This window comes from Mirounga angustirostris, unplaced genomic scaffold, assembly GCF_029215605.1.
Source record: "Mirounga angustirostris isolate CCGP_5_RB_7025 unplaced genomic scaffold, mMirAng1.0.hap1 SCAF_15, whole genome shotgun sequence".
Classification (NCBI taxonomy): Eukaryota; Metazoa; Chordata; class Mammalia; order Carnivora; family Phocidae; genus Mirounga; species Mirounga angustirostris.
The window spans coordinates 19345247-19358036 of NW_026991723.1; the positions used below are offsets into that span (position 1 = coordinate 19345247).

Here is a 12790-nt window from a genome sequence, read left to right on the forward strand (position 1 = left end):
TCTTCTTGAGGACAGAAACAACAGTTCATCAGGAGTACATACAAATTGCAAACTTATCATGGACATAATAATGAAATCTGCAAATATAAAAAATACAAGTGTGTAATTAAAAAAGTAGACAAGTTTACAACCGAAGTGGGAGGTTTAAAAATAACTCAGTCAGTGAGGGGGAAAAAACCCCACACGCGGCTTTTCAGTTTGCTTTACTTTTTTTTCCCCCATAAAAGGATATTTTTTCCTTTTTTTTTGGTTTTTTCTTTTCAGGGATTCATTTCTGTATACTTTTATGAGCCGACCAAGGTATACATATATTTTTATGACAAAAGATTCGCAGGGTAACTTGATATATAGTATACAATGTATACCATTTTTATTTTCATAAATTATATATTTTTATATTTATCTAGAAGAAATATATACCTTAAAATAAAAGTTTAATATATTTCCATTTTCTCCAATGTTCCCAAAGTACATAAAAGGGTAATTCCTACCCAAGTGATGTTACGATCAAGGAAAAATTACATGCTGGTGGTTATTTACGTTTATAATGTTAAAATGCTGGTGTTAATATTAGTATTTTATTTCTAATTAGAATTGACAAAATAAAAAAGGTGAAATTATATACGCAATATAATTCAAGACCAAAAAATTTACAGCAAATATCATGTTAAGATGGCCATTTCCAAAATATAAATGCTATGCACTACAATTGGGGGGAAAGATTCCTTAAGGAGGACATGTAAAGGATAGAATTTAAAAGACCAATTAATTGACCACAACAAAAGATATCATTTAAGGGGCGCCTGGATGGCTCAGTTAGTTAAGCATCCACTCTTGGTTTTGGCTCAGGTTATGATCTCACGATCATGAGATTGAGCCCAGGGTGGGGCTCTGCACTCAGCACAGAGTCAGCCTGAGATTCTCCCTCTCCCTCCCCCTCATCCTCTCCCCCTGCTGGCATTTTCTCTCTCTCTCTCTCTCTCCCCCTCCTTAAAAAAAATATATCATTTAAGGTGGTAAAAAAGCAAATCGTGGAGTGGCAGAAGTTACTTGCAATATAGATAACTTACAAAGGATTTGTATCAAGAATATACAAAGACCTCTAAATTAATGATTTTTTAAAAAAGCAGACCAACAGAAAACTGATAATAGAATTAAATAGGCACTTTTAAACTCTATCCTTTACATGTGCTCCTTAAGGCACTTCAATGGTAAAGAAATATACAAAGTATTCAATCTCATTGTAATCAGAGAAAGGCAAATTCACACCAAAATGAGATGCTACTACACACCCAATATAATAGCTGAAACTTAAAAGCTGAGCGTATCTATGTTGGTAAGAAAGTAGGACACACATATACTGTGGGTGGAAGTGTAAACTGTTTCCAAAGTTCAAACTGGCAGCTTAGTGGGTTGAATGGTGACCCCCCCAAAACGTATGTTCACACCCTTTCCTCCAGAACCTGTGAATGAGACCTTATTTGGAAAAAAAACATCTTTATAGGCATAATTAAGTTAAGGATCTTGAGATGAGATCCTCCGGGATTACCTGGGTGGGCCCTAAATCCAGCAAGTGTCCTTCTAAGAGAGCACAGAAGAGAAGACATGGACAGAGAGAAGGCTAAGGGAAGACAGAGGAAGAGCCCTGAGCTAGGCAACCACAAGGAATGCCAACAGAAGCTGAAAGAGGAAGAGAGAAGGGAGATTCTCCTCCACAGCCTTCAGAGGGAGCATGGCCCTGTTGATACCTTGATTTTAGACTTCGAGCCTTAGCCTTGGGAACTGTGAGAACAAATTTCTATTTTGTAACCCACCAAGCCTGTGATTTGTTACAGCAACCCTAGAAAATGAACACAGGCAGTATCCACAACAGATGAACATACACATTCACTGTGAATTATCAATTCTATTCCTACCGGACAGAACACCAGGCACATATAAGCCAAAAAACATGAAAAGGATATTCATGGTGGCATTATGCACAACCCTGGCAAAGAGAAAACCACTCAGATGTCCATCAAAAATAGGAGGGATACATTGTGGCATATTCATTTAATTGAATGATATAAAGTAATAAAAATGAAAAACTTTAGTGACACACAACATGAATTTATCTAACGCTATTTTGAACACAAGAAGCTGACATAAAAGAATGTATTTAATTTCACTTATATTAAGTTCAAAAAGGGCAAAATTAATGGTGTTAGAAGTCAAAATAGTAGTTACTCCTGGGGGAAAGGGAGGGGGGAGTTGTGATTGGAAAGGGGCACAAGGGAGCTTCTAGGGTACCTAATAATGTCAATTTCTCATGGTAGATGGTAATTACATGGATGTGTTCACTCTGTGATAATACCTCAAACTGAACACTTATCATTTATATGTGGTTCTCTATATGCCTATGTCAATTAAATATTAAAAACAATAAAAAAGTGGGGCATCTGGGTGGCTCAGTTGGTTAAGCGATTGCCTTCGGCTCAGGTCATGATCCTGGAGTCCCGCATCGGGCTCCCTGCTCGGCGGGGAGTCTGCTTCTCCCTCTGACCCTCCCCCTCTCATGCTCTCTCTCTCTCTCTCTCTCATTCTCGCTCTCAAATAAATAAATAAAATCTTAAAAAAAAAAAAAACAATAAAAAAGTAACTCAGTAATCAATCAAATAGACAAGAAATGAGTAAGGATTGAGAAGATTTGAATAACTCAATTAACGAGTTTGTTCTAATAGATATAATATAGAACCTTGTACCCAAAAATATGAAATCACAATTTCAAGCACCTATGGAACATTTATAAAAACTGACCACATACAATGACATAAGCAGTGTTTAAATGACAGTAATGGTGAGCTATATACACCATGTCCTGTTTATGGGTGGTAAAATTCAATACTGCAAAGTTGAAAGACTAACCTCAAAGTTATCTATATATTTATTAAAATTCTAATCATATTTGTTTTTTAGAATTTGATCAGGTGAAATTAAAATTTACGAGAGAGAGAGTAAAGGACCAAAAATAGCTAAGAAAATTCTGAAGAACAACAGGTAGGTAGATTTGATGATATCAACATTATGACAAAACTAGTGACCTGATAACCTTTATATTGGTACAGGAGTAGTAAACAGATCAACCAAATAGAAAACCCGGAGAAAGAACCACAGATGTAGGAAAACTTGATGCATGCCACATGTATCGTTACTATCAATGGGAAGGAGGACAACCAGAAGAAATAAGACAATAAAAAATATACTTGCTTAAGGGTGTCAGAGAGCTGAAAAGTAGGGAAGAAGTACCAGGGCAAGATCTGGGGAAGGAAAGGTCTAGAGAAGTGACCCTATGATCTGGGGCCTCTTTTCCGAGGGGGAGCGGCTGATTCTGGAGGTGGCAGCTGAGAGCCTGAGGAAATGGGGCTCTAGTGAACCACCACAGCTTTGCACCCAGAGTGAATGTATGCCCGGGGAAACAGGTGCACGCAAGGCCTACAGCTCAGTCCTCTAACCATCAGAAGAGCTAAAATGAAAAACAGTGGCAAGTAACAGGAACTTTCAGACATAACTAGTGGGAATGTACACTGTTACACTCACTTTGGAAAATACTTTTGCCTTATCTACTAAAGTTGAAGATACATATTCCCTGTGTGCCTGAGATTCTACTCCTAGGTATATATCCAATAGAAATGTGTGCCTGTACACCAAGAAATATTTCTCTGAATATTCACAGAAACATTATTTGTAATAACCCCATACTGGAAACCCATGAGAAGTCTATAAACAGTAGAACGGATAAAAGGATAGTGGTATTTTCATGCAATAGAATACTAAATGGCAATGAATGGATTATAAATGAATAAATTATATAAAATGTATAGACCTTACAAAGTTTAATCTTGAGCAAAAGAAGCTAGACACAAAAGTTTATAGAAAAGTTCAAAAACACACCATTTGACTCCCTCTGTATAAAAGTTACACACAAGTAAAAAGGTAACTATGGGGTTCAGGGATACATATTTAAGTATTAAAACTAAAGACAACAGCAAAGAAGTGACTCCCTTCAAGAACAGTGGTACCTGCTGGGGGAGGGGCACTACCAGGGTTTCTGTGGTCTTGGCATTGGTTCTTTTTTTTTTTTTAAAGATTTTATTTATTTATTTGACAGAGAGACACAGTGAAAGAGGAAACACAAGCAGGGGGAGTGGGAGAGGGAGAAGCAGGCTTCCCGCGGAGCAGGGAGCCCGATGCGGGGCTCGATCCCAGGACTCTGGGATCAACGCCCCTTGGCATTGGTTCTTGATGGGGTGCTGGACACACAGATGACTTATAAGTCAGGGTGCTATACATTTTGAATTTGTGTATTTTTCTTTATATGTATGTATATATTTCACAATTTAAAAAAGAAAAAGGTAAAAAAAAAAAAACCCCATCAGTAGAGGTGGATGATGGATTTACTATCCAATAAATGGTACTGGATCAACTGAACAGATATATAGCAAGAAAATATGAAATCCTTAACCCCTGTTATGCTCAAAAATCAATTAAGGTGTATAGAAAAACTATGAAAGGGTGTCGTGGTGGCTCAATCGGTTAAACATCCATCCGACTCTTGATTTTTGGCTCAGATCATGATCTCAGGGTTGTGAGATTGAGCCCCGCCTCTAACTCTACAGTGGGTATGGAGCCTGCTTGGGATTCTCTTTCTCCCTCTCCCCACCCCGCTCCACCCCCCACCCCCGCCCCCCCCCTGAAAAAAAGAAAAAAAAAACAAACTACGAAAGTAAAACCTTGTAAGTTTTACTAGAAAATAAGGGATATATCTACATATTCTAGGGGAAGAAAAAATATTCCTGAAGAAAATACAATAATACAACCAATAAAGGAAATGAGTGAGCTGACTACATTAAGATTAAAGCTCTTCCGGGGTGCCTGGGTGGCTCAGTCGTTAAGCATCTGCCTTCGGCTCAGGTCATGATCCCAGGGTCCTGGGATCAAGTCCCACATCGGGCTCCCTGCTCAGCGGGAAGCCTGCTTCTCCCTCTCTCACTCCCCCTGCTTGTGTTCCCTCTCTAGCTGTGTCTCTCTCTGTCAAATAAATAAATAAAATCTTTAGGAAAAAAAAAAAAAGATTAAAGCTCTTCCGTAAGCAACAAAGCAAAAAGACAAGCCATGCACTGAGAGCTAATTTTTATATGTATACCTGGGAAACAATAATAACCAGAATATATTTAAAAGGTGTATGTATCGATTAAAAAAAGGACAACTCCATTGGGGGCTGAAGTCAGGGGGAGAACAGGCAAGGGTGGGAAAAGGTAACCCACACTGAAAACCACCTAGCTGGCTGAGAAGCGTGTGAAACACAGTAGGGCATATTCACACAATGGAACTAGATGGTGGTCTAAATAAGTGAATTAAAGCCATGTGCAGTAACATTAAAAAAAAAAATCTCAAGAACAATGCTGAGTGAAGGAAAAAAAAAACACATTGCAAAATGAAATCATCTAAATATAATTTACAATCATGAATAATATTAAGCATCCAATATTACATACTGCTTAATGACATATACATATGTAGTAAAGAAGTGAAAAAATATGCACAGTGCCAACTTGAAACCAGGAACTTTTGGGGAAGGAAAGAAATGAATCCAAGGTTATGTAAGGTCTTTAACTGCATCTGTATCATTTTATTTCTGTGAAGATAAATATTTAAAGCAAGTAAGTTCTCTCAAACTTTATGCTCTCTTGTATCACTGAAATAGTTTCTAAATTTTTTTTTTTTTAAGATTTTATTTATTTGCGAGAGAGACAATGAGAGACAGAGTGCATGAGAGGGAGGAGGGTCAGAGGGAGAAGCAGACTCCCCGCCGAGCAGGGAGCCCGATGCGGGACTCGATCCTGGGACTCCAGGATCATGACCTGAGCCGAAGGCAGTCGCTCAACCAACTGAGCCACCCAGGCGCCCTGAAATAGTTTCTAAAAACAAAATCCACTTCCTTAGCTCTTCTCACTCTTGTTCTTACACCAAGCTGTGTGTTTAGACCACTGGGTATTGGCCCAGGATCAACTCTGATGCCATGGCACCAACTTACACTGAGAGCAGCTTAAGAGACAGCCCTATGAATTCTAGTATTTGGTTTCCTGGAGGGATATTATTATCCATGGAACTTCCTCCCTCCCACGGCATCTCCTTGTGAAGCTGCAGGAGTAGCTCAGTACAGAGAGAAGCTAACTTGTTTTAAAGAAAAATGAATCTTCTAATAGGCCATGATTACCTCCTTTTATTATTGCTAAGAGATGCTTGACTACACTGATGAACTACTGCTAGGATAGGTACCTGGTTCTGTCATCGGCATTTTAATTCTTAATCTCACCCTCCATTCCCTACAGTCCTTTCATCCAGACTTTTCAGGTGATTGACTTTACCCTATCTTGTACGCGTATTTGTAGACACATGTGTGCTTATAGCCACGAAGGGAAATTTTCATAAATTTTATTGTGTAAAATATACAACTTCTGCTCATCAAAAGACACTATTAATAACTGGCAATCTGCAAAGTAGATGTTTGCAGTGCATATGACAAAGGGCTCACATTCAAAGAATGTAAGGAACTCATATAAATTAGTAAGAAAATGATAGATAATCCAGAAGAAAAATGGACAGAGATGATAAATGGCAGAGCTAAAATTCCAATCTGATATCTTACTTTATTTTTTTAAAAGATTTTTATTTATTTGAGAGAGAGAGAGCATGAGCAGGGGGAGGGGCAGAGGGAGAAGCAAGCTTCCCACTGAGCAGGGAGCCCGATGTGGGGCCAATCCCAGGACCCTGGGATCATGACCTGAGGCAAAGGTAGACGCTTAACTGACTGAGCCACCCAGGAGCCCCAAATCTTAATTTTTAAAAAAATTGTTTCAGTTGTTATTTGTAACACTATCACTATCAACAATGACAATCACTGCTTACACCCTGATTGTGGTAGAAAATCTTCCAAATTCTTTTCTTTTTTGGGGGGGGAGGTTAACAACCTTCTCTATAATAATTCTATGTATATAGTTCTAGAAATCAGATTATATTAAATATACTCCTTGGCAATCTGCCCTTCTCATATAATATAATTCATCTTACAAAGAATATTGCACAGGGACACCTGGGTGGCTCAATTAAGTGTTGGACTCCTGATTTCAGCTCAGGTCATGAGATCGAGCCCCACGGTGGGATTCTCTCTCTCCCTCTCCCCATTCTCTCTCTTAAAAAAAAAAAAAATAGATTATTGCGTAGATTATACCAGTATGGGTTTAATGTAAGCCTTGTATACAGGTACACAGTGTCCACGTGTGCCCGCTTACCCACACCCTTACCAGCACCGAGTGCAGGTCTCCGGTTCTAACTCACAGACGGTGATCAGAAAACTTCTTCCTAGCTTCTTTCAAGCCATCTGAGCAGAGAGGTGGCGGAGTATGATAATGAGGAAGCAGAAAGCCAGAGGATGAAAGGGGGAAGGGGCTTAAAAAAGGGACAGGTGGCTGTCTTCTGGGTTACATCTCTAAAACCATGTAACTTCCTACAGTCTCTGTCTATATACACAGGGGAGATGTTGCCTTGTTTCAGTTTGTTGCCATTCATAACTAATGCAGGAATGAAGAAGGACCATCCTGCTTCCCATTAGAGACTCTGCTGTGCCCCCCTTCCCACTGCAGTTCCTGCAAGTAGAAAATGTTCTGTTTAAGAGAAAGAAAGAAAGAAAGAGGGGAAAGAAAGAAAGAAAAGAAAGAAAGAAAAGAAAGAGAAAAAGAAAGAAGAGAAAGAAAGAAGAGTTTGAAGAAAAGCGGCATAACTCAAGCATTTATTGCCTTTGGAAGTTGTTCAGCTACAGGACAACAGAAGTGTGGTCACGGGGGGACCAATGACTTCCCTAAAGTGATTTGAGCAGAGTGAATGGCTGGAAGGACATGGATTTCAAAATAGAAAGGACAGCCAAAATAGCAAAACAAGAAGTGTGAAGCTGAGTGATTACAGAATATAAAGCTACATCACATGGAGAGCCCTAGTCAGGAACTAGAGTATTAATCATATCAAAAACATTATTTACTGGTGATCTTTAAAGAAGGAGTAATATTGGATGATGACCTCAATGTTATACATTGCTTTAGTTACTCAGTTTGTAGAGAAACATTTACTGACCTTCCAATTAATGAAAGGTTTTAGAAAAAACTACCTTAAAAATAACATTTTCAATATTTCCATTTTTGCTATTCAAAACACATTTTTAGGGACTGGAAATATTGTAAAATTATATAATTATAAAAAGTATGAGATTCTTTTTACATGAGGGAATGCTTTGATTTGTAGGAAAATTTATAGATAAAAATATTAGGAAAACAGTGTTCATTGAGGATGTGTTGAATTTTATCAACATGAATATATAATTGCTCCATGTGCTAAAGTATGTTTAATTATTTTTCCACATTTTCATTAACACTATAACTTAAAATGTCTCTTGAATATTTGAAGAATCAAGATACCTTTTACTGAATGTAATGTTTTTCTAGATAGGAGGGAAACATAACCTGATTTATCAAACTTGGCTTAATGGATTTGTCGGGATTTTTAAATATACCCTGTAAATTATATTTGTAACAAAACATTTTTGAAGGGATTTTATTTTAAACTGGAAGTGTTTTTAAAAAATAATAAATATAGTTAAGTGTTTATAAAAAATAAATAAATAAAAAAGAGACAGGTGGCTAAAAAATGAACAAAGGAATGAGGAAATGGGAAAAAGAGTTAAAAATATAAAAAAGTGGGATGTCTTTCAGGAAGATCCTTAGTAATCACGCCATGAATCCAAGCCGAGTATGCCAAAGGCTGAGGAGCAAGATAAAGTTTCTGGTTTCATAATTTAAGATCAACACAGGACATGAGGGCCAATCCAACTGAGAGTGGACATCATGAACTCAGCTCTTCCTTCCTTTTAACTACTTCTAAGTCTCCTATAGACCTTCCCTCTGGGGTTGGAATTTTTTTTCTCAGTTTTTAGTCATTTCCTGACCAACGCTGAATTTTATATGAAGAAAAATTCCCCAAACTCACTTGAAGTTTTAGAGCAAACTTGTACTTTGGTACAAGTTTCACACTTTCAAGGAAAACGTTCAGACTTTGGTTGTAGCCGAGTAACTTCAAAATGGATTCGTTTTAAAACCCAGGAGAGGAGAAGTATCTGAAGGAAATGCATATTTTAGACTATTTGTTTTAAGACAGTTCAAAATCAAATGAGCAATACAGGAACTCTGAACCACCCGCAAAGGATCTCTGGCTGGTCTACTGTCATCTAGGATTTTAACAAGGTACACAGGGGCAGAGGAGGGTATTTCAATTCCTTCTTGCAAGGGCAGGATTGTCATGTGACTTCCATGCTCCTTGGATATGTATAGTTCCCTTTACTTTCCCTCTGAATTTGTCCCTTTCTTCTGGAAGACACTGTGAAGGAGGGGAAAGCAAGCTGGTCTAAAAGGGCCTGGCTTCAGGCCTTGGGTGACTTTGACCATGGGCCTTAATCTCTCCATTCTTGTATCTTCATTGTTAGACTGCATTACCAACAAACCTGATCATCTCACCTCCCCGGGATGAAGGCGGGCGAGATTCAGACAAGGGATGGTTTAAGAAAGTTTTGAACAGGCATAAAGTGCTAAGGTATTACAAATGTCTATTCTCTCCTTTTATTTATACATTTATTTTCTAAATCAGCTGAGCCACTCCAAGAATCAGGTTTCAAGAATAAATGTTTATGGAAAGCAATGTTGGAGAAATCTATCTTGGTTCAAAGGAACACTTGGGGTGTGGGAACTATCTCGATGTTTTATTAAAACTAAGACATAATGGGCTGTGACCATTTGAAAGGGATTAATTTTAGTTAGGAGTGCACATTCAGAAAGGAAGTAGAGGAGGAGATTCTGGGAAAAGCATAGTCTGTAAGACAGCCCCTGACTCAAGGTCTGAGAAATTATTGTTGTATTGGTGCTCAGATATTCACATAACAAAAAAATCAGAAAAATCAAGACTCCAAGAGTGTAGATCCATGTTGATAAGCTTAAATGTGGTATGGGGCTGCCTCGCTGTGTGGGCTCGCTTTCAGGGGCGCTGAAGTAATAATACAGGCAAGGAAGGATTACAGTGGAGCAGGTGGCTCCACGCTCATGTGTTATCACAGGAAAATAACACAGCAAAGGGAATGCGCAAATCAACACAGTTCAACGATCCTGACCAGTCTCACTCTATTTGACGATATGTGTTCCTCTCTGGAGGAAAAAAATGAAGAAATTCATTCCCCAAGCCCTAGAAAGGCTGAAAATCTAGAAAGACAAAAGCAGATCTACATAAAAACCTTGAAGATTAATACACACAGTTTTAGAAATATGAAAAGCAAAAGCAATCATCCAAAGTCCTTCAACTGCTTTTGCCTGTGGCCTGCAGCGCATTTTCCACAGTTCTCCGGGACAGAAGGGGAGGCTGTCAGTAGCCATTTCCAGGTGTTTCTCACAAATATATACCAAGGGAGGTACCACAATGTCTGCTTTGGATTAAAGTGATGACCATCAGATTTCAAAACCAAGAACAAAAGGTTTCAAGAGTTGGTTTCAGTTTTGTCTCACCAAAACCAGAAAATCTGGGGAAGGTGGGATTCTACAGTTGTGAATTTCCTTCATGATTTAACGAAGAGGAGAGGAAATGGCATTTTCATATATTAGTTTAAGTGGAGAAAAAAAGAATGTGACTACAACCCGACATTAAAAAATACTTTCGATGGAGTTCCCTAATTACCAACAGTGATGGCTGTGGTCAACATGGATGAAGTAATTAATGAGCAGCGTTGTTCTTACTATGCTGAAAATCATTTGCAATATTACCAACTGGCTTGACTTAAGGTCTGAGAAAAAAAGCACCATGAAACGACTTATCTCACAGAATAAGAAGGTAGGCTTTAAAAATATTCACAAGTGATCTGGGAGTCCTAATGGAAAAGATAACAGATTATCTTAATTTGTAGCATAATGTATCACCAAGGAATCAATGAAGCTGGCAAAATATTTTTAGATGCACATAATGCCTATACATCGAATGGCAAGTTACTGTGGAGACTTTCGTTATGATATCTGATCATCAAAACAATGTCGTCTTATTCTAATTAATATAAAATAATATACTTTTACACAAAAACCAGATATCTATGAGTAATGTTGGGTGAAAAGTGGGATAAATCATCTGTGATGTCGAGGTAACTGAAGGACTGGGTTTATGTGGTAGAATTAGGTGATGATCTACCTAAGGAACTGACTTTCTTTTCTGTTTTGTAAATTTTAAAGCAGTAAACTGATGAGCATTAAATCACAACATATATGTCTTTATAGATATAATGTATAAAATGTATATCAATAAATACTTCCATTTCTCTAGCTATAAACAGTGACATAAGAAATAACACTATGTGTTCTTTTGATAAATGTCTTAAGTTTTATTTTACTGGACAGAAAACTAAAGCAGAGAGATCATGACCTATATAACCAAGGCCTTCCTCTCCCCACACTCTCTATTCTAACAAAAGGATATATCTCTAATGATGTCCTTCTGGGCAAAGTTAATTTTAGGTTCCATTTTTGTATCTCTTTAGATACTCTGGTACCTAGCACATAGTAGACAAGCCCTCTAAACATTTTCTCTCTTGATTCAACTTTCAAAGATTTGAGAAATGTCTTATTCTGTTCCCCAGATATGCACGATATTCAAAATACTACATCCAAGGATGACGGAACAACAAATGAACACAGATATAAAGAGAGAAATATGTATGGACAGATTACAGCTAAAATTCTGATGGTAATTGCTTAATTTAAATTTTGGTAACTGATTGTTGCAGATTTTAATTTGCTTAGCAGGCACTTTTCATTACAACTACAGATGGCACATGGCTGATAAAAACTCTTAACAAAGTTCTTTGATTCAAAAGCCCACATGCTTGCACCCCTGGAAAGATTCTGAAATGCATGAAGAGGCAACTCAGCTCTATTTGGGATATTGGTTCCCAAACTCTTTATTTATCAACCCTCCATACAAAAGAAATTAGATATGTATTTTGATAGAGATATTAATACTTGCAGAAAAAGAAAATATTTAAAAGGACCAGAAACCAAAATTCTTCTATATCAAAAAATGTATAGAATTAAAAGTATATTTTAATCAGCTATTGGAGATAGCTCATTTCCTTCTCTTTGTTTTCTATCCTATTAGAAGGATATTTAATACTTACTCTTGGCATCTCCGTCTGCAATTTCTGCTTCTAACAGGTTATCAGGCATCTTTTCGATTCCCCCAACACACATGCGTGCTGAACTCCAGCTCAAAGCGAGTTTTCTATGCCCCTGTATTATCCTCCATAGTCAACTCTGACTCATCATCGAGACTTTATCACCCTCAAAATCCGTATTTATACCTGTTAGAGGTCTTCACGTAATGGGGAGAAGATGACAATACTGAATCGGTTCTCCAGACAGGCATATCAAGGATATTTTTCCCAACCACTCACTATTTAGTAGAGACAAAATGATGCCACAGCCTACAGAATTGTCTAAGAGCAGAATGGCCATGTCACCAAGACACTTCTTGGCTCCACAATGAACTGATCTAGAGCCCAGCTGCAAAGTCACTCACATTTGCCAAGAGAGGTTTTGAGTACTCTTTGGGACCCACCCAACACACAAACAATGATTTAAACAAAATGAAAACAAAACAAAACAGGCTGACTCATTCCAAC

At 37.8% G+C, this 12790-nt stretch overlaps 1 protein-coding gene across 1 annotated transcript in view; it reads right to left on the reverse strand.

Moving 5' to 3' along the window:
• Positions 1 to 12790, reverse strand: part of GNAQ (G protein subunit alpha q) — a 311208-nt gene that overhangs the window by 64441 nt on the left and 233977 nt on the right. The gene's annotated exons all lie outside the window — the stretch shown is intronic.